Below are 21823 nucleotides of genomic sequence, written 5' to 3' on the forward strand. Positions count from 1 at the left end.
TGTCATGCAACTAACTAGCATTCATTTTCAGGCCACAATACGCTGTTGGTTTTTTATGCTAAGGATCATTTAATGACTGATATGAAGACTTAAGTTTCGTTTCTAAGTTTGGCTAAGTTATTTTCGAATCGATTGCACTCCAGATTTTATTGAAATTCAGGCGATAAAAGTATTATTTTTGGGTAAAAAAGACCAAAATAGTCACGATAATCGAGTTATATCTTGGTTCCCTGTGTGTGCTAGAGATTATTCTGGTCTGTATAATTTAAGATGCGTAACTACAGACGGAAACCAATGGAGGTACATTTCTTAAGATTTAGTTCAGATCAGAAATTATTTGACTACTTCTTAACTTTTCTTCACTATTTCTTTATAATTTAAATAAAGAGATAGGTAAGGAATATCAAAAAATAGTCAATAACATGTCTGAATCTTGAATAAATCCCCGAATAAATCTGAACAAATGACTTTTCTGGGGACTATTTGGCTTGCGCAAGTGCAGTACGAAAGCACTGTGCCGATTTTTTTGTTTTGTTAAAGGTCACGTTTTTACCGATAAGCTGCGATGCTCAACAAACTTCGTACTTTTCTATGAGGCTATTTTGAACCAATAAATCGATTAGTTTTTCTTGATTGATGACATCACCATTTCTGAACCAATCAGCAAACAGTTTTGTGTGATTGATCGATTCTTGCAGTAGTCTCCACAGCAGCCAGTTTGGTTCCGCCCCTTCCACTAGACTGCTGCCCTCAGTCGTCAACCGTCTGGATTGACGACTGAGAAAACTACGTGGAAAAAAAGTGACGGATTTTGCAACAGGATTCCTGTGGCATAGAGCATGCGCAGTTGTGTCCAAATTGACCTTTTGACCGAGTTTGTTGTTTTTAGAAGTTCAGAGCGCGATCTTGTCACAGCGGCGCGGTACAGCGACGCGGTACACGTGCGCCGCTAATCAGTCGCGCTACGGCGCACAACCAAAGTCGCATTGAATAGTTTTCAGAAGTCCGTCATGATATGGGCTGTAAGATAATCAGTCGTCACTACGAAGCATACGGTACATGCGAAGTGTAGACGGCTGATTGGAATTATAATTAAAGACAAAGATAAAGACAATTTATCGCGTCTGACGTCACCTGTCAATCAAACTCGAGCACGGTTTGTTTACAAAGTGTCGTGATGATGACTTGCTGAACGCGGATTTATAACCGGGCGCCGTATTGTTAATTTTGCACCTTTCGACATGCAAACCATCTCAAAAGTTAGGTCTTTATAGTAGGAAACTTTCTTTGGTGAATGCACCATGTCCACAATGCCTAGAAAAGCTGCTTTTTGCCTTGTAAAAGTACGAAATTTTTCGCCATTTGCTGCTATTCCTTTTCTCCGATCAGCACCAGATAGATCGGCCTTCCTTTACGCGCTGATTAACCTGTGTAAACCAATCAAGGATCGTAATTGACAGTGACATCAGACGCGATAAATTGCATTTATCTCTGTCTTTAATTATAGTCTACCCTTCCACCAAGAGCTGTAGGCATTCTTGTATTGTTTGTAAAATGTTTTGTCAAATAAAATACATTTTTAAAATATTATGTATTCATTTATCTTATTTTTGTCTCTTTCTGTTTGTTTAAAGTGATCAGAAAATATCATAAAAAAATATTCAATAAAGATCGAATCATCGTATCGTGTCCCTGCTGGTTTGATTAATTATTAATATAGCGCCACCACTTTTCCCGATCGAACCTTTCATAAATCACTATATACTTGACATGATCAAGATGAAAGATGGCCGAACTTCATTAAGTATGCATGATATCTACTTAATATTCATATTGACATTTCGCGATAAATATTCATATTCACATTGCGGACCAATCAGAATACTTCGGTGTAAATCAGTCTTGCCGGTTCTGAATGCATAATTAATGCTTGATCTCTTAGATAGATGGGGTGAGCAACGAAGGCAGTTTTTATCTGACCAACATGTCACACTGTCGCTAGGGCAGCCTGGTCGCTAGGGCAGAGTGACGTCGGAGCCTGGGCAGATAAAAATCTGTAAAAAGTTTTAAGAAATTGTGGGCGGGGCGAAGGGTCGGCGGCGAAACACAAAGAGATTTGGCAGGCACACACATCGACGGATTTCAATTTCAGCGGAGTTTGTCAACAAAGATGAACCAAATGGCCGGGCCAAATGGATTATATTTTATTGCTGCAGAATCGGGCACACGGCAGAAACAAGGTATTTAAAACATTATACTTGTTTTTGGAATCGAATGTTGATAAAAGCGAAATTAGAAACTGATTTTTGCGGGTAAATTTTGAGGACATCGGATGTTGTCAATTTTTTTTTTTTTAACCAGTCAAAAACTTCCGGGTCATGCCAAGGAAGGTAAAATTATTACGGATGTGCATTCCTGTCGCCTGATGTATGATCGAAATCATGATTGATCATTCCTTTGAGTACACAAACCTTTCCACTAGCCTTGTTGTCTGCAGTTGCCTGTCGTGAGCTGAAGCCGGGGCTGAATTCTGAGAGAATGTGACTGTCTGATCGGCCTGACTGAGTCCCGCCCGGTCCCGGGCCAATGTTTAATTTTGTAAGCTTACATGTTTGTAATTGTGAGATACACTGGCATGTTATGAACTTATGTTCATCATGTCGTGATGTTAGTTGTTACATGTTAACATGGACGTAATTCATGTATTCATTTAATATGTTCATGAGCTTACAGAAGTTACACGTATTCCTGACATTGTCCTTGACCTTGCTGAGCCTGAGCTGAGGTTAATTAATTAGGTTTCTGCCGGAAATAAGAACGAAATGGTCTGAGCAATCGACAACAGCAATAGCCTTTTCCGCGGGATCAGCCATCTAGTGGGTCCTGCCGTACTGCATGCCATGCGATAGACATTACGTCGTCGATTACGCGGTAGTCGCAACGCGTTGCGCACCTCTTCAGTCAAGCGTCAACGCGGTGATCTTAGGTACTGATACCCACAAGATGGCGGCGTTGACGTCACAATGTCAATGACTACCTCTAATTGAAAAGTTATAATTTGGTTCACCCACAGAAGGAGAACCGGGACTCCCTTTACCGCCACATACAATCGCACCGTTAGCTATGGGGAGAAAATTGGGGTATTCGGGTCCTTGCCGACGGTGCTTGTGAGACGAACGAAAACAATTTTGCGTCTCATCTGAAGCGTCTTGATACTGGCGTGCAGGTCGCATCAAGGCACGACTCTCAAATGCGCCCTTCATCCATGTCGCGCTTGCATGACAACGAATGCCTCGAGTGCATTCCGAGGGAAACCGAATACCCCTAATTTTTGCTCCATGCCTATATCAAGATGGCGGCCGAGTCCCGATTCTCTGTTTTTAATTCTGTGGGTTCACCTCAAGTTTGATAGTGATATGTCAATGCTCTTTCGCGGTTGTGCCGCAAGCGTGCTGACAAATCGCCCCCGGCGCTGCAGCGTGCGTGTACGCGGCGTTTAACTTTACGCGCGCGATTCGATACTGCGGCAAGCATAGACATACCACCTAGACCTATGAGTGCCCATACTTAACCATGGCAGTAGGTGAAGCCACGTATCCAAGGTGATTTTGGTCGGGTGGTCGGACGCGGAGAAATAAGCGTGCATGTCTGGAGAGAAAGACGCGCTCGTTTGCGTGATTGTTGCGCCATTATTGCTCGCGTCAAATGCAACATGTTCTGTAGACGTGAACATAATCTGCTTGCTTGCGTCTGGGTATGCGTCCTTGTCAAAGTCGTTGCTAAGCAGTGTCGGCTTCACAGTGTCGGCTTCACTACGTGAAGCAAAGTCACTGGTCTAGGTACTTGTTTGTCTGGGGCGGCGAGCAAAATAAGCACCTAGGTCACTACCGAACTTGATGAACCAAATTATAGGCCTAACACTAACACTACCATGACTACACGCAATCAAAGGATGCAGGGAACTGTAAAAGGTACCGGTATTGTGTATTAAATGCCTGGTATAAAAAAATGGTTGAAATTTAATTCGTCCATGGTACAAACTACAGTTTTTGTCAGAGAAGAACGGCATTTGTTTACATTTTGAGAGCTTGCAGAGCGTAAACACAGAAGTGGGCAAGTCACAATCATAACAACAGACCGATAATCTGATTGGCCGATTACGTGTCAACTGCGCAGTGAAGCAAAATCGTCTTCAAAGCGGCAAGTATGAAACCAGCATAAGACATCGCGCATGCGCCGACACGCAACAGCAGCACACTTGTAGATCCTTGATGATCGTATGATAATGGTCTACCGCTAGTCCGAATCTGAAATGCACTGCACCAGTCCGACATGCCGCTAGTCCGAATCTAAAATACACTTTGCCAGTCCGACACGCCGCTAGTCCGAAAATGAAAACCACTGCGCTAGTCCAAAATTGAAAACCACTGCGCTAGTCCGAATCTGGAAAACCCTCTTTCAGTCCGAGACTGCGCCGAATCTAAAAATCACTGCGCTAGTACGAAACTGAAAACGATTGCGCTAGTCTGAATTTGAAAAGCACTGCGCTAGTCCGAATTTGAATTGGGGAACACTGCGCTAGTCTGATATTCGGCAGCGCAGTGTTTCTCAGATTCGGACTAGCGCAGTGTTTTTCAGCGCTGTAGTTTTCAGTTTCGGACTAGCGCCATGGTTTTCAGTTTCAGACTAGCGCCATGGTTTTCAGTTTCGGACTAGCGCAGTGTCGGACTGAAGAAGTGTTTTCCAAATTCGGACTAGCGCAGTGTAATTCGGACTAGCGGCGTGTTGGAATGAAAACTGTGTTTTCAGATTCGGACTAGCGGCGTGTCGGACTGTTGCAGTGGTTTTCATTTTCAGACTAGCGATGCTTTTTTTCGGACTAGCGCCGTGCTTTTCATTTTCACCTCTAAGTATAGGGAATTTGTGTTGTCGGACTAGCGGCGTGTCGGACTGAGCGGTGCACCCCGGGAAAACAAGGGGGTATCCGAAACTTTTGAGCAGACGCGAATTTTCTTGTCGATATTTTTTCCAAAACGCCCATTCCCCCTGCTGTAAATAACGATAGGTCCCTTAGTCATATTTTATATTAAATGCTTTTATGTTTGTGTGTGTTTGGTTTGCAGTTGACCTAGCTTATCAATGTGTGGAAATGTGGAAATGGATTAATTATCTCTATAAAGAGTCTGTGAAGATACAATTGATCTGTTGCTGTAAATTGGTAAGTAGACTACAGTCAACATCAAAACTAAATACAGAAAACAAATTGTTGAAAATTGGGATAAATCGAATCCCACCCAGAGCAAACAACTTCTCTCTTTGTTTTCTCTCTTTATTCCTTCCTTCTTTCCCTTCCCGTTGCCAATAAAACCCTGAGGCGGTTAGGGTTAAGCAGTTTCATAGCCAAGTCAAGTATTGGGGAAAATGTTCAGACGATACGAATTGTACAATGTTCAATTCTTTCATTCAGTAAAAGAGTGGAACAACTTGCTTACATCCAATATTAATAAATGTTGCCATTTATACAGCGCCTTTCACATGTAACAAAGCGCTTTAAATTTATTCCGCTGTTGTTAGAATGTGTCAGCTGCCATACAATGCCTAAAGCATGCTCATACCTTTGGACGGCACTAAATGGACAATATTCCTAACAGCTCCCCATTTCACCCCTGGGTAGAGAAAGGCAAGTGAAGTAAACCGCCTTGTTCAATACAATGGCACAACACGATGGCACTGCTGGGGCTCAAACTTGCAAACTCTGATTATTGAGGTAGAACCTGTACTGCTGCGCCACCTTTCCCCCGTTACTCATCAGACAACTTCAGCTTTCAAATCTGTTCTAGCTCTGAATGTTCTGACACAGTACCCCGACTCCAAAAATAGACCTCCCAATCATACCTCCAGCTCCAGTTTAAACTTCTACAGGTAGATATAGAATACAAGATCCAAGAAATTCATTGGTTGAAATTCATGTTGGTAGATTTCATCTATGCATTGCATGCAATAATATTGCTCATACATCAAATGGTTTTATAATTCAAGCTTTTTTTGTTTCATTTTTTTGTTTCACAGGGGCATGATGATTTGAAAAAGGGACCTCAGGACATCAATCTACAATGCATCTCATGAATGATAGCTGCCATAAACAAATATGCTTTTTGTATAGAGCGTACATTTTCTTGTTGGTCATTCAATCTACACATTTGGCAAACAATGTTATAGTATAATGTAAAGTACCAGTATTCAGCAAAAATCAAGAGGTGAAATGAATTATCTTTGGTAATATATTAAAGTGACATTTTATCAGACTATATTTAAGAACTGGAGTGCTAAATTTGTGACTTCACATGAATGACACTGTATTGTGTTTTTTTAAAACTGTTGTGGAAGAGGTAGCCCAGTCAAAGGTAAATAAGGGCTTAACCTGAATAACCCACCACTAATTGCAACATAATTCATATAACCACCTAGTACAGACAGGCTGTGAGCTCGACTCCTATACCGGTTTGATTTGATTTGTGAAATCTTTAAACTACTTCAGTGGCAACCACTGCTTTCCAAGCAGGCCCTCATACAATGATCTAAGATGCTTGCTATTAGAGGGGTAATTGGGCAAGTTCTATTTATCATCCATTCTTTTCAGAAAAACATATTAAAGAATATATCAATAAAATTCACCAGAAGTCAAAGTAGTGGAACAATGCTTAATTTTTGCATGAATCCAAAATGGCCACTTATGCATGTGTGAGATTTCAAAGTTATTCCACTCTGGATAATATCTATATAAGAATGGGGAAAAAGTATAGTTTGACCTGTCTCCAACATACAGTTCTTGAGTTATAGGCAAAAAGGTGATAGGTTAAATTTTGGGGTCCACAGGCAGCTACAGTTGAAAAATATTCTAATTTTAATGAAACTGGTTTCAAATTATTCCCCCAGTCACAACTCTTTCCCCCTTGTTCCCCCATTAAAAACCCAAAATTAGGGAATTGTCTACTTTTAGGGGCAAATTTCAGCATAATTTGTTGATTTTACCCCCACTGCATGTTACCAAAGTAACAACCACCTGAGATATGACAAACTTTTCTTTGTTTAAAATGTTTTTGCAAGCATAGCAATCTGAGTTTGTTTTTCTCACAATCATAGAATTTTTACATCTTTATTCCCTGTGGTAGCCAAATTTTGACATTTGACCTTTTTCCCTATTACTCAAGAGCTGTATACTCAATCCCTATGACGAGGGAATAAATTGGTATCGTCGGCTTTTTAACAAGATTTGACCAACTTTGTAATGTCACCCTGTATAAGTGGCCATTTTTGATTTATGCCAATTAGGCAATGTTCCACTTGGATTTTCTGTAATTTTTGATATTTTTGTGTGAGCTTTTAGGAGATGGGTGCATATGTAATAGATTCTGGTGCATTTAGTGGTGGGTCATTTTTTGATTAGACTGGGCTGGTAGGTGATAATTCTGAAACATGCATGGAATGGAACTAAAAGTGACCAACTGACTGCTATTTTAGAGTCTGGGTTAGGGCTTAGGTTACAGGTAAGGGTGACATTTAGGGTAAGGTTTATGGATTAAAACTAAGTTGCTGTATTTATTGACTAATAACCCTTCAGTTGAGGCTTTACACTGCATGATCAGCAGTGTGTCTGCTATCTTCAGTAGATCAGCACTCTCAGTCATCCTAGGCTATTTAAAGCACTTAATTTAATGCCCATGTGACCCATCCTGTCTGCAACCTGTAATGTCAGCACCCATCTGGCCACAGGGCATTAAATTAAGTGCCTGCATTTAAATAGCCCAAGATGACTGTAATATCTAATATCTTCAGTAGATAGTACTTTACACTGCATGATCAACAGTGTGTCTGCTATCTTCAGTAGATAACACCATACACTGTAATCGGTGGTATATCTGTTATCTTCAGTTGATAGCACTTCATACTGCATGATCAGCAATGTGTCTGTTATCTTCAGTAGATAGCACCATACGGTACACTGTTATCTTCAGTTGATAGCACTTCATACTGCATGATCAGCAGTGTGTCTGTTATCTTCAGTACATATCACCATACGGTACACTGTTATCTTCAGTTGATAGCACTTTACACTGCACGATCAGCAGTGTGTCTGTTATCTTCAGTAGATAGCACTATACGGTATGTAATCAGTGGTATATCTGTTATCTTCAGTTGATAGTAGTTTACACTGCATGATCAGCAGTGTGCCTGTTATCTTCAGTAGATAACACCATACACTGTAATCAGTGGTATATACGTTATCTGCAGTTGATAGCACTTTTTATATCACTCATACATAAATTCTAGACAGTTCATTGGTTGATTACCATTTGCCATTTTTACTATCACCCTCTCCGTGTGATAGTCTTTACCATCATGTGCTCTGGCGTACTGCGCCTGCGCCAAACCGTGCGCTGACTCTTGGACTCGCCGATTTAGTTATGGGGTGGACCCCAAAATGTGAAATATATCACGGCAAAACATGGTGTTATGTTGATGAAAAAATGTATTTCCTACCTTAAATAGTATTTTAGTAATAGAATTTATGCATGAGTGATATAAAACAAATATTAACTGTCTTAAATTAGTGTAATGGTGAAATATAATCACTCGGTGAAAGATGGATTGTTCCATTCCACTCGCCGTTCGGCTCGTGGAATGGAACAATCCATCTTTCACCTCGTGATTATATTTCACCATCACACTCATAGACAGTTAATATTTGTATAACAGTTTACACCGCATGCTGATCAGTGTGTCTGTTATCTTCAGTAGATAGCACTATACACTGTGTAATCCAGGGGCTATTTTAACATGTCTCACTGTCACGTACGTGCCGAGATAAAATATTTGTACAGTGACAATTAACAATCCGTGTAGATATGCTTTAATAGTAGACAATGGTAGAGCCTTTCTTACGGTCACATGCAGGTAAAAATGTCAATTTTTTATTTTTGAAACGCACTCTACTTCATCAACACTTTTATCTCATTGCACGAACGTGACAGTGAGGCACGTTAAAATAGCCCCTAGTGTAATCATAGGTCAGTCTAAATATGAAATTACCCACTACTAAATGCAACAGAATCCATTTCACATGCGTCCATCTCCCAAAAGCTTGAAAAAAACATCAAATGTCACAATATCCAAGTAGTTGTACTTCTGTGAGATTTTGGTCCTAAATTATGCTCCAGGAACAGCTGCTCCAGGAAGAGCTGCTCCGAGCATGAATAAATCTGGAATAATATTCTAAGTCCAGCATGCTCCAGGAGCATGTTTTGAATGCACAATGCTCAAGGAGCATGTCCAACATATATATGCTCCTGGAGCAGTGTGCATTCAAAACATGCTCTTGGAGCATGTTGACTTAGAATATACTCAGATTATTCATGCTCCTGGAGCAACTGCTCTTGGAGCATAATTTTGGGCCAAAATCTCAAAGAGATTTTGGTCCTAAATTATGCTCCAGGAAGAGCTGCTCTGAGCATGAATAATCTGGTGTAATTAACTAAGTCCAACATGCTCCAGGAGCATGTTTTGAATGCACAATGCTCAAGGAGCATGTCCAACATATATATGCTCCTGGAGCAGTGTGTATTCAAAACATGCTCTTGGAGCATGTTGACTTAGAATTCAGATTATTCATGCTCCTGAGCAACTGCTCTTGGAGCATAATTTTGGGCCAAAATCTCAAGAGATTTTGGTCCTAAATAATGCTCCAGGAAGAGCTGCTCTGAGCATGAATAATCTGGAGTAATTAACTAAGTCCAACATGCTCCAGGAGCATGTTTTGAATGCACAATGCTCAAGGAGCATGTCCAACATATATATGCTCCTGGAGCAGTGTGCATTCAAAACATGCTCTTGGAGCATGTTGACTTAGAATATACTCCAGATTATTCATGCTCCTGAGCAACTGCTCTTGGAGCATAATTTTGGGGCAAAATCTCAAAAGAGATTTTGGTCCTAAATAATGCTCCAGGAAGAGCTGCTCTGAGCATGAATAATCTGGAGTAATTAACTAAGTCCAACATGCTCCAGGAGCATGTTTTGAATGCACAATGCTCAAGGAGCATGTCCAACATATATATGCTCCTGGAGCAGTGTGCATTAAAAACATGCTCCTGGAGCATGTTGGACTTAAATATTACTCAGATTATTCATGCTCCTGGAGCAACTGCTCTGGGAGCATAATTTTGGTCCAAAATCTCAAAGAGATTTTGGTCCTAAATTATGCTCCAGGAAGAGCTGCTCTGAGCATGAATAATCTGGTGTAATTAACTAAGTCCAACATGCTCCAGGAGCATGTTTTGAATGCACAATGCTCAAGGAGCATGTCCAACATATATATGCTCCTGGGCAGTGTGCATTCAAAACATGCTCCTGGAGCATGTTGGTCTTAGAATATTACTCCAGATTATTCATGCTCCTGGAGCAACTGCTCTTGGAGCATAATTTTGGGCCAAAATCTCAAAGAGATTTTGGTCCTAAATTATGCTCCAGGAAGAGCTGCTCTGAGCATGAATAATATGGAGTAACATTCTAAGTCCAACATGCTCCAGGAGCATGTTTTGAATGCACAATGCTCAAGGAGCATGTCCAACATGCTCCAGCAGCATGTTTTGAATGCACACTGCTCCAGGAGCATATAATATGCTCCTGGAGCAGTGTGCATTCAAAACATGCTCTTGGAGCATGTTGGACTTAGAATATTACTCCATTGGGCCAACATCTCACAGGAGCGTGGAACAGTGCCTAATTTGCATGAATCCAAAAAGGCTCTTTATGCAGGGGTGAAATTTCAGAGTTGGTCAAATTTCGTTAGAAACCATGTCAATGTATTCCTCTTGTCATAAGGATAATTTTAGGTTGACCTATCTCAGATGTACAGTTATAGTGGAAAAGGTCAAATGTCAAAATTTGGATTCCACAGGGGGAACACACATTTAAAAATTCTCTGATTTTAATAAAAATGGTCTCAGAGTGCTCTGCTTGCAAAAACAGGTAGAAAAAAAGAAGTTTACCATATCTCGGGTGCTTTGTTACCCTTTTTTATCTTAGTAACATGGGCAAAAAAGATCAAAATCAATTGAGCCCTGCATGTTGATATTATATGACCTATTTTGACCATTGACCTATTGATATGGAACAAAACATCCAAAACAATGTATTGGATGAAAAAAGGAGCATTTTTCAATTGTGGACACCTGTGGACCCCAAAATTTGACCTTTTTGCCTATAACTCGGGAACTGTATGTCGGAGGCAGATTAAACTATTCTTTTTCTGAAACCTTTTGATGAGAACAATACATTGATATCGGTTTTAACAGGATTTAACTAACTTCTAAATTCCAATTGTGTATCCAGAAGTCTCCATGTAATAAATAAAATAACTCCCAAAATTTGCTCATGCTTTAAATTAAAACTTTGCTAGTTTTGTTTGTATTTGGTAGTTTTTTTGATCACTATGTATAGCCATATGTTGGCCTACTATAAGGTTGTATCAAAATGATTATTACCCAAGTTTCAAGTACAAGTATGTACAAGACTGCAACACAAAATAACCCAATTGTGGATCAATATATAAACTTTTGTCATTTCAAGAGAATTCTATGTTGCAAATATCACAACTATTTGTGTATCAATCATTTTGATACAGCCTGTTGTATAGCATCCCATATACTTTAGTTTTTTCCTGCCAGAAATTATTTCTTGCTCATCCCAATTTAGCCCTCCCCATGGCACATGAATACTGTAAAAGTGGGCATTTTCACAGAACATTAATATTTGTGCTTTTCCCGCTTAACACACATGCCACGTAAATAATAAATCCTCAAATAATTATGTTCATTCATGTATAGGACTGCGAGAAAAATCACAAATTTAAAAAAAGCCGGTATCCGAAGGTATTTCAAAATTGGCAAAGTACACAACACTACATGAGCTTTAATACATTGTGTGAAAATTCCCACATTATGTCAAAGTTTATGTCACAGACCAGGAGTTTGGGGAATTTGGTAAATACCATAACCACCTGGGTATAAGCCCACCTTCGGCTATAAGCCCACCCCTTATTTTCAAAACATTCTGGGAACAAGGGTGCACTCAGGTATAAGCCCATTACTAAATTTTGGCCAAGTTTTTAAATCAAATCAATGCTTTGCTCTCATATTTAAGAACAAATATAAAAAAAAGTATCAGTTGATAATTAACATTCCCATATTATTTTAAGAAATTGACATAGATGATAGAAATTACTGGCACATTAGACATATACAAATGGGGGGTGATTGTTCTTATTTTTAAATTCAAACACTAGCCCTTCCCGATAAGCCCACCCCCATTTTCAAGTGAAATCTGCCGTCTAGGGTGGGTGGGCTTATACCCGAGTGGTTGCAGTAATAAATGTATGTTGTGCAACAAACGTAGATAAGCAATTTTCTGGCCATGGGTAGCAGAATGGTCGACTGTAGATCCGTTGGATAACGCTTTTCCAATGGGATGAACTTTGCTGCTTGGATGATGTCAAGATGAGGTTAGCATTTATTCCATATTGAAAAGCGTGTTCGACGGATCTGCACTCGACCAGCCTCGTAGTGATGGCTGGCAAAAGGAAATGGTGCTTTATTGATACCCTTATGTACATGTATGATGAGGCAAAATAAATTCACACCAAAAACCAGGTTATTGTTCAGGAAATTAATTCTTATATTATTTAATAAATATAAAGTTTGTAGTAGAACAATTATTGATCAGGATAGACTTTCCCAATAAATCAATCAATTTTAATCAATCAGCAATACTGTTTCAAAAAGGTTTGACCACTAAAATTTGGATTAATCAATATCTGATCATGGAAGTAAGTACTTCCATGATCTGATCAAATGAACAAGATACACCTTTGCTATATATCATTCAAATATTTTGGTCAATTTTTGGCAATAATTTAAGGGCCAAAATAATGCATGTTTATGGCATTTTTCATTGGCTGTGACAATCAAGCACCAGGGGTAGCATTAAGGCCCGAAAGTCAGGGGTTGTTTTCCCGTGTTTTTCACTCCCGAGCTTGCAGAAAATCCAAATACATGGGGTGAAAAATATTTTGCAGTGTAGTCAGGGATAGGAGTAAGGTCCAAAAGCAGAGGGTCAGAGTTCACCCCCGAGCTTGCACATTCCCAATATATGGAGGGTCCTGCCAAAGACTTGCAAGTACAAAGACTAATAATGCATTCTATTCTTTAGTAAACAGATTTTCTGTTCTTTTAAAACTATACTCAAATAATCAACATTAACTTTTTAATTATGAGCTCACTCTTAGTCTGTATTAAAGACTTTGAATACTTAGACTCTACCATGTCTTTGGAATTTGTGACTAAAATTGACAGAAAACATGGACAATTGCATGTTTTGGGCGAATTCCCTCAAATTGTCAAAAAAAAAAAAGGACATTATTGTTAGAAGTATAGAACTAACTAAAGGATTAAGACAGGGGAATAGCCAAACTATAGCAAAAATTGACAAATGGGGACAAAAATTTGGGGTTTGACTTTGGGGACCATAAATAATCCTGGCTACACCTCTGGATTAGGATTTAGCTATGTTACAATTGGCAAAGATATTGTCTTTAAATAAAAAAAAAATAGTGTTGCATTTTTCTAGAATCTGGAGTAATTGCAACAGAATCCCATCCATTTCACATCGGTGATGAACAACGGTGAAACATGATTGAATCCCTAAATGTACGGTATGTACGCTAGAAAAAAAGTGTGTTATCAAGAATTTTATGCTGACAGATTTTATATCAACAAGTTTCCACTGTTCTTGATAATAACAATCAGCCATCAAATTAACCCAAAGCACCCATGGCATTTTGCCGTGGGTGCCCATCCCTACTGCCGTAATGCCCTCAAAATATGTCCTTTACCCAAGGCAATTTACTTGCCGTGCCCTATAATGAAGTTGATGTTTGTGTGTGTTTTCTTCACTTTTGAGAAATTGCCTTGGTGCCCTTCTCAAATTTTCAACAGTTGCCATGATGCCCTCTTGAAATATTACAAAGTGCTGTGCTGCCTTGCCTTTTCAGTGAAACTAAGGCAATTACCAACTGCCCTAAAAAAGTTCCTTAAGATCCTTAATTCGAGGGCTTAGGGCTGATAACAATGTCTCAGTTCCTGGGGGCGGGGTAGTGCAATTGGTTATTACTACATGAGAGTCAGTCACATCAGCGCACTGGACTAGGTCTGGCATCAGGTCTACTTCATCAGCATCAGAAGCTTCCACATCATTGATGGCCGACATAATCGTAAGGTCCTGCATTTTAAGTCATCCTGGCTGATGTTGAAGAGAATGCAGCAAACAACAATGTATCACATGCACCCTCTAATACCACAAGCAGGGAAATTTGCTCTTGAGCTGATCAATCAGAACTCAGGTGGATATCCATGGTGGATCTATGACTCTGAAAAACAGTGAGAGAGAGAAAGAGAGAGGGGGAATTATAATCTATTTACAGAAGGTGTTGAAATTTTCAGTATAACATTGGCACACACCATTCACAAACAAGTTGAAGCTATATAGTTGACCAAGTACTGCATTTTTGATTCACATCAAGCTTCTCAAAACACAGCAAAATAGGTCAAGTACCATTGAGGCCTATTAACCTGCACCTATTGCAACACATAGAAAGTGAAATTAAATTGTTAAATCCTATCTTTATTTGAATTGTTGTATGAAAACAAACATTTTGATACACCTTTTGTCCAAATCAGAGCACTCTGATATTTTTGACCCCTAAGACCAAAAATGTGACCTTTGACTTTCTCTGCTATAACCTAAGAAGGGTACATCCTGTCAAACTAATAACTACTACATGTAGTATACATCATAAGATTGAGCACGAAAGAGCGTGGAAGTAGTACTACTGTCACGGTAAAAAGCGGTCGTATATTTTTGGTAAGAATAAACAAAAAGTCATTGAATAAAAATATATATATCATAGGCAATTAGGCGTAGATCCGGGGGATGGGGGATAAATCCCCAATATTTTGCCAGGGAAATGGTCCATACAATCATCCCCAATGTTGATGCCTGTATGTGGGTTTCTGACCAAATTAACCTCATATTTGACCATTGTAGCCCCCAAAGTGCAGATTTCTTCGTACTTCATGCAAATTTATTCCATTTTTGCACCATATTTCAACAGTTAAATTTAAAAATGGCAAAATTTTTCCATACCCGGATATAAATTCCATTTACGGATTACCCGAATTAAAAAAAAAAAAATTATTTATTTTTTCGGGTTTGTAGTGTCCCTGGACCTAGAGCTAAATGCTAGGATAATTCATTGTTCACTTATTCATTCATTGAATTTGTATCAATTTTGAAATCATTAAGGTTACACGAAGAAACGTATAAAAACGATAAAAGACGTATAAAGTTGTTCTCTAAAACCGCGTTTTCTCAGCAATCAAATATCGCAGTGAGTCAAATGTTGGTGCATGGATGTATCTTTACATTATTTTTGTGTGTTTATAAAAATTTTAGAATCCGTTTGAAAATCCTTCGTTTAAATCATTTTTACGCACCATGTTCACAAGATCAAAAACACGTTCCATGCAGTTTTTTTCAAATGTTCGCTCCGTATAAAACCACGCCGAGTGATTGTTTTCTCCTTTTTTGTATTGTACTACAAATCGATTAAAGAAATAATGTTGCCATGGGGAAGAACCAAATACAGTACCGATCAAATTTAAAAAGCCCGTTTTTGGGGAACATTTTCGAGAATCTTGTCTGAGAAAAAACTGTTTTGTGAAATTATCGATATCTTCATAACGAGGCGTTAATTTAGACATCTGAATACCTACATTATTTCTCAACATTCTGCCAATTGCTATCCCATTTGATTTTCACTCCAAATTGAAGCTAGTATTGCAAAAAAACGAGGTTTTTCCTCCATCAGTTCGTTCAAAATTTCAGCGCCGACATGCGTGTTTATTCTAAGAGCCATTGTGCGGACGCGATTGTAATCAAGTAATTACATCAAATTATAGTTACATATCCGCTTCCAGAATAAGTAATTGCGTAAGCTGATGTATGGTCCAGTGGATAGAGCGTTGGACTGGGAATCTGTTATGAACAATTTTTGTGGGTTCGAGTCCCCATGTGGCTGAATTTTATTTCCTTTTTTCTCTCTTTTCTCATTTTTACTTCCTTTCTTTCCTCTTTTCTTTCTCTTTTTCTTTTTTCCTTTTTTTTTTCATTTCTTTCTCTCTCTCTCTTTCTTTCTCTTTTTCACTATTTCTTTATTCTTTCTTGCTCCTTTCTTTTTAGTTTTATTTGATTGATTCGCTGAGGCTGCAGTGAATCGTGATTGATTGTTTTTCACTTTATATAATTCAGAAATTTGTAGGCCTGCTAAGTCTGTCTTTTTGAATATTCTTCCCAAATTCGATTTGCAAATAATTGCTTTTTGATATTGTTGTTATTGTTGTACCCTATTATATTGTAATCGGGGAATAGCAGCATTGATTTATTTCATCAAAGATCATCAAGGCTATAAATTCAAAATCAACACATTTTCCAGGGTGCAGCTTGACGAAGTGCCCCAATCAATTTTAAAATTTATAAAATCCTTATGAAAATTGCGAAAATGGCTTGTACCCTCCCCGCATCCGACCCGGCATGTCGCCTCATAACTCCCCGCCCGCCCCGACTCACGAGCCCGGGCACGAGCTAAGCCAAGTTTCATGTCTTGACCGTGGATCAATATTCTATTGTAAGTAGGCCTACGTCCCAGTACGCTTGTTCATTTTCATTTTCTGCATGGCTGTTTCTATTATGAACTTACGCCCCTCTGAAATCAAGCGCATGAAAAACTCTCGGCTAACCTTAATAGAGTATGACATGAGTACAAATTTATTCAAATGACATAGGCCTACAATTTTTTTTTTTTTTTAATAAGTCAACCATGAATGATCCTAGCATTTAGCTCTAGGTCCAGGGACACTACAAAGCCGAAAACTTTAAAAAAAAAAAAAAAAAAGGTTGATACTGGTACCGGTTTACCCACGAAATTTACCACGGGTACCCGAATACGTCATTACCCTATAGGTCACAGCCTTAAATTTCATTGTATTTGGTTTATTTTAAGGAGATAAGATTCATTCATTCATTCATTCGGTTACTGTTCAAATGAGTGATTCCCAGGCCTCCCTCAAGTAACTCCATGACACATCATGCAGTGCTACAGAAAAACTTGAGCAGAAACTGTTATATATTATGGGTGATTTGAAAATAGGCATCCCAGGATGGGCATCCAAAACTTTAAATCAACCGCCTGGCAATACAGAGCTGCCAACTCTCCCTCTTTTCGCAGGAGACTCCCTACTTTTAAACCTTCAGAACCCTTAATTTTTGGTCATCTCCCTGAAAAGGAAATGGTTTCATCCATTAAGATGTACACATTTTGACAAATCTCCCTGATTGCAACAGGAAATCTCCCTTTTTTCAAGATTCAAATGCTGGCAGCTCTGGGCAATAGGGGCTCTGACTCTGCCCCAGTGATATGCCACTGTCATGCTTGCCTTCACAACCCCCCCCCAAAAAAAAAAAACACATAAAAATAAAGTACCTGTTGCATGTATTCTTCCTCTGCTTCTGTTTTGAACAGAAGTCATCATCCATGAAGTATAGCAAGAAGTCCCTGCAGATGTTCATTCTCAACAGCTCAGCTGAGATACAATGTACTGTCATCGTGCTGGTTCTGGTTGACCATGATTGTGCCTGTCCTTGATGATACTATTACCTGTATTCATGAAATTTACAGGAAATTGAATATTAAATACATGATGGAAGTACACTCTGCACTGAGAAAAATGCAAAAATAGGCACAGAATTGGGCAGGGGTGTAGTACCCCCGTACGTGCATGAACTTACTTATTATTTTACACCCTGTATCACCACTTTAGTTATTCATTGCGTAGCTAACTAACTATAGATACAATTTATTAAAGCTCATAGTGTGGCCTGTAACAAAATTAGATTTCTTTTAAGTTGTTTCATTCATACAAGTACTAAATAGCAAATGCAATAAATTATCAATTTCAAGTAAAACCAGGGTTTTTACATGATATCACACTATATTTTTTCTTACACACCCTGAATACTAACTTCCATTTTGCACAGTTGCATTGCTTGGAACATAAGCTTTCCAAATATGTATACTTTTGCTGTAATTGGGTATTTAGTTTTAAAGATTTCAATACCTTTTTCTAATAAAATGAAATGAACCAAAAATAGAAGTAGGAGTATCAAAATTTAGTGAGGCCAAAGTAAATTGTTTGGTTGCCCTTCCAAGACAAAAATTTCGAGGGTTGGTTGATCGATCTTTTTTTTTCCATGTGTTTTTCCTCCAATTTCTCCAATTGACAAATGCTCGATCATTTTAAGGAAAAAAATTGTGTGTTTTTGGACTGAATTTAAATGTACATAAATGTGTTTTTTATCAAATATGCATTTAATAGATAAAATGAGTGAATAACAATTATAAAATGTCCTTAATACTGTCCAAATTTAAGGTTGCTTCTAAAAGAGTGAATGGAAAAAAAAAGCCCAACCAAAATTTCTAATTTTTTGGGTCGGTCTCTGAGGGCAACCAAACATTATTTTTGCCTGATATCAAAATTATGACCACCCAAGACTGTACACATGGCAGTGATCGACATATGTGCATATTTCGAATCGCGCACATTAACTTAAACTCACTGAATGTACATGCCCGCATTCAGGTGTGACTTAATTGTCGACACGTTTGCGGCCTAACCGCACAAAAGCATTGACAATTGACATCACTACCAAACTTGAGGTGAACCAAATTATACTATGCTGAGACTAGAGCTTGTCTGTACATACAGACCATGTAGTTGTAGAGACTGTTTTACTATTTTTTGTGCTGCTGTGCCAGTGCATAGACCGTAGAACAATGGTTGAGCTATTTAAGGTTTACAAAGCTTGCGAGGTGAAAGTGATTTTTGAAATATTAGTCCTATTAAGTTCTATCAGGGCGGATTTAGAGGCGCACCCGGCGCGTGCCCCCTCTATTTTTTGTAGATCGGCGCCTGACTCTGTGTATTTTTGCAGAGCGGCGCCTGACTTGTGTGGGCGCCGAACCACGGCGGCGGTGGTGGTCATTCATAGGCCAGCTCACATCACACACTATAGGTGGCGCTATTCATCCATAGGGAAGTGGAATGTGCATGTACGGTCCAAAAATGGCTTTACTGTGGGGCTCATTGGAGAAAATCAGTAAAAATTAATTTTGACAACCAAAACCTTTAGTGATGTTGACTTAATATGTTGGTACTGGCATGATACTGGATTCATAAACTATCACATAGTGCAATCCATGTTCCACCAAGTCGACGCTTGATTTAGCTCAAAAGCAATTTGTGTGTAAATCAAGACCATCCAAAACAGCTTTCTTACAGTAAAGAATAGGAGGTCATCTGGGGTCACATACAGTAGTGTGCATTGTACATGTGCCTGCTGCATGGCTGTCACAATTTCCCACACAAAATTTTGGGCAAATTGATGACACTATTTTTGTCTGTAACTTCAAAAGTATATGCACTAGAAACATGATTGACCCCTTATTGTTTAGGTAATTCAATTCTCTTTCAAATGAAAGAACTTTCAGCAATATTGAACTTCAAAATTTTATGAACATCCCTATCATTCATAATCATAACAACTTTTATTTAATTTCCTTCCTGAAAATGTATACTTTCATAATACTATCATTATTACATTGCGGCAGTCATACACATGTCATGATGTACAGTCGGGCATTAGTTCACCACGTAAACTTGTATGGCTCAAAATTCGGACCGCTTCGCCATTAAGTTTACTGCTTTCTGTGTTTTGAAATTTGTTGACGTTTTAATGATCCCCGATTTCCGGTCGATTATTTTAGTTGTGTCGCGTCACGTGCATGACGCTAGTGGGTACCAGCCGATAACGATGTGATATGGGACTTACATAGGATTACACAGAGATATTTCTTGCCAAAATTTGACCATTTCTAGGTAGCTTTGCCCTACTTTGTCTGTGAAAAAAAAAAAAGGACAGTCTTAAGTAAGTAAATGTGCAATGCTTTTACTGTTTTGATGTTTTGGGAGACTGGGAGGGATCAGAACAAAAAAAATGATGGAGCCTATTCTTGACTGTGTAATATTCCTTCAGCACATTATCGACGGTAATAGCCTTATACGATGGACAGATAGTATCAGTTTGTGAATGAGGACATCGTATAAGTTCCTTGTACTATAGAAAAATTATCAAATTCGTGGACATCGTGGAACATACTCTTTGCGTGGCTGTGCGTAGTAAGCAGTTGTACGCAGATAGCCTCGCTCGACGCGTAATACGCGCGTGTAGTTAGCATGATTAGTCGCGGAGTAACAAGCGTAGTTGAATGTTCCACGATGTCCACGAATTTGATAATTTTTCTATAGTCGGGCATGGCGGACTATTCTGTGCTGTGGCTGTACGTATTATGGGGTATAGTCTGTCCACTTTAGAAGTACAAAGTAAATAGACCTCGGAAACTGGAGGTATGAGAATATATTCTTCAGCGTCAGTGCAATGCGCCTAATTGCTTCTTTGCGCGCGCCAACTATTGCACAATTTGTACTTGCCGAAAGCGCACCACGCTATTTACGCGTCACGTTTTTTTAACACGCAGTGCATGTGACGCAAAGCATCGACCCCAGGTGCCACAAATTTGGTTTGTACTTCTATGTGGAGTATTGTGGACAGACTATAGGCCTACTGACTGAACTACCATGCATGCATGTAGGCGGCTTGGGCCCATGCATGCCAGGATCTGTGATGCATAGATGACAGCCACTACCAGTGGCACTACCATGACTACTTGTAGAATTGTGAATGCCGTCGATTTCGCCGCGCATGGCCGGTAGCATTTCCATTATGTTATATTTATCACTTATTTATTTGTAAGCTTACATCGGATGCAGTGATGTATTGTACTGAAATTTGTCAGTGTCTCTGAATAATTTCATGATTTTATTCAGTTCGGTGAAATTTACTCAGTTGGTTATTTGTATTTTCATGTATCAGTCCCCAGTGAATTCATTTGGAATATACAGTATTACTCACAAAATTAAGAAAACATCATCCGAATCTCCGGTTGTTCACGATCGCATCTCACTTGTAAACAAAGTGAAATTCCCACCTGCTCCCACTTCCGGCAAGAAATTGTAAAAATCGCGGGTGAAAGTGCGTTCGAATTTCTAGGTCACGCAAATCACACAAAATATTGAGAGGTCATCGGTGTGACATTGTTGTCAGAATTGAAAGGTGATAATGCGGGTCTCTGATTGGTCAATCGGCGAGTGTTGCACACCCCTTCTCTATTTAAAATGCGGAAATAAATACTATCTATGAATAATTCATCATTCATCGATCATGAATATGCATGTTATCGTCACGTTAAAATCATCCGATCGAATCGTATCATGTTTATGGCGCTTACTACGTGTATATAGTGTAGACTTGATCCACCAGTCCTTCAACTGCTTACGCACGGTTATCGGGTTGTGCTTTTCTCAGGGGAGAGGGCAAGTAAATGAATACCATTTAAAATGATCATTTACTGTGTGGAATGAACAATATTTTGTGATATCTTCTAATTATAAATTTATTAAAACATCAGAAAGGGTAAAAAATCAGACAGATTCACACTATATATTTGTTAAAAACGTATTTTATTTCACACATTGTA

General features: G+C 38.9%; 2 long non-coding RNA genes across 3 annotated transcripts; one reads left to right on the forward strand and one right to left on the reverse strand.

Moving 5' to 3' along the window:
* The first annotated feature begins 1746 nt into the window (after positions 1–1746).
* On the forward strand, positions 1747–6605 carry LOC140146755 (uncharacterized). 2 transcript variants are annotated; one of them, XR_011858298.1, is made up of 3 exons: positions 1747–2240; positions 5124–5218; positions 6070–6605. It is a non-coding gene; the product is annotated as an uncharacterized lncRNA (long non-coding RNA). The 2 variants fall into 2 exon arrangements; XR_011858299.1 differs by lacking the exon at positions 1747–2240 and adding an exon at positions 2401–2598.
* Positions 6606–12856: 6251 nt separating this feature from the next.
* On the reverse strand, positions 12857–21546 carry LOC140146756 (uncharacterized). Its single transcript, XR_011858300.1, has 3 exons — positions 21199–21546; positions 17654–17827; positions 12857–14482 (listed from the first exon to the last, which is right to left on the reverse strand). It is a non-coding gene; the product is annotated as an uncharacterized lncRNA (long non-coding RNA).
* Positions 21547–21823: the final 277 nt, after the last annotated feature.

This window comes from Amphiura filiformis, chromosome 2 (assembly GCF_039555335.1).
Source record: "Amphiura filiformis chromosome 2, Afil_fr2py, whole genome shotgun sequence".
Classification (NCBI taxonomy): Eukaryota; Metazoa; Echinodermata; class Ophiuroidea; order Amphilepidida; family Amphiuridae; genus Amphiura; species Amphiura filiformis.